Below are 3,495 nucleotides of genomic sequence, written 5' to 3' on the forward strand. Positions count from 1 at the left end.
AGAACAGCTGATTCAGATGATTGCATGACCTTCTGCAGAGGCTGTTGATCACCACAGATTGAATCCAGGTGTGGCAGAAGGGAAAAAAATACTTTAGTATATTTCAAATATACTTACATTTGTGTAAGTACATGTTAAGTATACTAAGTATTAAGTGTAAATAAATACAAACTATACTAAAACCATGCTTGTACCAATTTTGATATTATAACTTTAAACATACTTAAATATAATTGTACCAAAATACACTGTTAAGAAATATATTAAATAGAAGTATACTTTAAGTAAACAAAATATGTATTTGCCCAAATGTAAATATACACTTGCTCAAGTGTATTTTTAAAAGATATTTTAAATATATTTAAAATATATGTTTTAAAGACATTTAAAAGATATCTTTGAGCATATGCTCAAAATAGAATCTTTTAAAATTCACTTAATGCTTACTTTAAATGATTAATTTCAGTATGTTTTAAATTACATCTCAGTGTATACGTTAAGCTAATAAAGTATACCTTTTCTAGGTGTCTTAATAATCTTACTATTTTTGTTAAAATGGAAAGAATAAAAAAATAACAGTCATTGTTTAACAAAGTAAATAATGTGTTCATACCTCAAATATCAAACACTGATCAAACAGTTTTAGTGACAGGTTCTACAACAAAACAATACTTGTCTATGCTAAATGTAGCAGGTATCTTCAGTTTTACATTCTCTGAATATGATCTGTTTTCAGTTTTTTAACTCAAACACGGAAGCTGTTTTTACCCAATCCATTTTCAGATGTATGATGGAAGATCTGTTGGTGAACGGCATTAGCTCCAGTTCACACTCCAGACCAGATGGTGGCGGTATTGCACACCTTTAGTTTTTTTTGAAAAGCGCCATAAAAAGAAGAAAAGCCATGAAGCCAGAAAATAACAGACGCTGTTGAAATTCGCCATTTTTACTCGCATAATATTGCCTTTAAAGTAAAGAGGGCCTTGATAACAGTTAGTTTTGGTAAATTAAAGCTGGTGGCGTCCTAGTCCAAGTTAGACGACAACACAACAGGACAAGAACCGATTGGAAATGAATTGTGGGTCACGAAAAGAGCCGAAGGGACGAAGGCTGCTAACGTGTTGCTAGCTGGTGGTAAGTTTGCTTCAAAATGCTAATTATCTTCATTTAATTATAAACAGAAAGATATAGACAAAGTTACGTTGGTTTCAGAAATAATTACTTTATCAATTTATTGTGACTTTTATGATTCTTACTATAACAATCATTCAGCTTATGTTCTAACTGTATGGAGGCTGTTTGTTGCGACTTGATCTAGTTTTCTTCATAAACTTAACCTGGTTTTAATTAAGCTCAGTTTGACAAAGCACTTTGATATTGTGAGGCTGTTATAAACTCTTATCATTGTTTTATCTTCAACATATTTTTCAGTCTAAGCAGATGAAGATGAAAGAGGGATTAGAAAACCTAAAGACTTTCTGTCTCAGCAGAGGCTCTGGCTCCACCAGATCACCAACCAGCTCTGAGGATGAAGCTCCACATCGTCTTCATGGTGGAAGGATTTAGATTTTTACTGAGCAGCTGGTTACAGTTTAACAGCAGAACCTGCTGTGTTTCCAACACTAAGTGCTTAATAAAATGATTTCATTTGAAAATAACTGGACAGAATTTATTCCCTTGTTAATCTGCCATTTCTCTTTCATACATTTTATTCATGTTGGCTTTCAGAGCCTGGGACGGACCGGGACTGTCCAGCGTGAACCCGCTCTCATCTGATGACAGCTGGAGACGGGCCCACCCCCCCTCACCACCCTGCAGGGACCAACGTGTTCAGATCATGGATGATGAAAGATTTAAGGTAGTTTGTCTTTTAAGTTCACACTTAAAACAGCTTCTTATTTAATGCCAACATCAACTGATTTTATGATTTACTGACTTTTTTCTACTTCTAACATAAACAGGTAAATTAAACGCCCAGAATGTTTTTCCACTCCAGGCATCCGGTCCCAATCATCTTCAGTCTGATGATGTCACATACATATCGAGTCCACAACCTCCTAAATTGTAAGTCTTATTTTTTTCTTTGCCATTTTTCTGTTCTCTTTAAAATACAAGATCTTTCTGTTTGAACTGCTGTGTTGTTCTGTTTGGTCGGTAAAGTCCAGTAAAGTCCAGTGAACGGGAAAGTTCTGCTGATCCTCACTGATTCTTAGGAAGGACAAACGTCCGTTGTCTGCAGTAAAAACTGGATTTATTTTAAACATTTTCACTTTTCCTTAAAGTCTACCTTGTTTATTGTGCTAATTTTCATAATAATGTTGTTTGTAAACTTTGAATGTATTGACAATTTGTACAATTCTGTGATAGTATATAAACAATGTACTCTTGAAAAATGTGGCTGAGACTTTATTTGACAGGATGTTTATAAAACTGACATGATATTATCATAAACATTAATAGGAACAAACCAGCAGCGTCATGCAGTAAATTATGACACTTTAATGAGAAGCTGCTTTAACAGTTGGATGACAGAGTTATGTTTATGACAGAGTTATGTTTATGACAGAGTTATGTTTATGTCAGAGTTATGTTTATGACAGAGTTATGTTTATGACAGAGTTATGTTTATGACAGTGTTGTGTTTATGACAGTGTTATGTCTATGACAGTGTTATGTTTATGACAGCGTTATGTTTATGACAGTGTTATGTTTATGACAGAGTTATGTTTATGACAGAGTTATGTCTATGACAGAGTTATGTCTATGACAGTGTTATGTTTATGACAGAGTTATGTTTATGACAGCGTTATGTTTATGACAGCGTTATGTTTATGACAGCGTTATGTCTATGACAGTGTTATGTTTATGACAGAGTTATGTTTATGACAGAGTTATGTTTATGACAGAGTTATGTCTATGACAGTGTTATGTTTATGACAGAGTTATGTTTATGACAGAGTTATGTTTATGACAGCGTTATGTTTATGACAGCGTTATGTCTATGACAGTGTTATGTTTATGACAGAGTTATGTCTATGACAGAGTTATGTCTATGACAGTGTTATGTTTATGACAGAGTTATGTCTATGACAGTGTTATGTTTATGACAGAGTTATGTTTATGACAGAGTTATGTCTATGACAGTGTTATGTTTATGACAGAGTTATGTTTATGACAGAGTTATGTTTATGACAGAGTTATGTCTATGACAGAGTTATGTTTATGACAGAGTTATGTTTATGACAGAGTTATGTTTATGACAGAGTTATGTCTATGACAGCGTTATGTTTATGACAGCGTTATGTTTATGACAGAGTTATGTTTATGACAGAGTTATGTCTATGACAGTGTTATGTTTATGACAGAGTTATGTTTATGACAGCGTTATGTCTATGACAGTGTTATGTTTATGACAGAGTTATGTCTATGACAGAGTTATGTTTATGACAGAGTTATGTTTATGACAGAGTTATGTTTATGACAGAGTTATGTTTA

The sequence above is a fragment of the Xiphophorus hellerii genome, chromosome 8 (assembly GCF_003331165.1).
Source record: "Xiphophorus hellerii strain 12219 chromosome 8, Xiphophorus_hellerii-4.1, whole genome shotgun sequence".
Taxonomy (NCBI): Eukaryota; Metazoa; Chordata; class Actinopteri; order Cyprinodontiformes; family Poeciliidae; genus Xiphophorus; species Xiphophorus hellerii.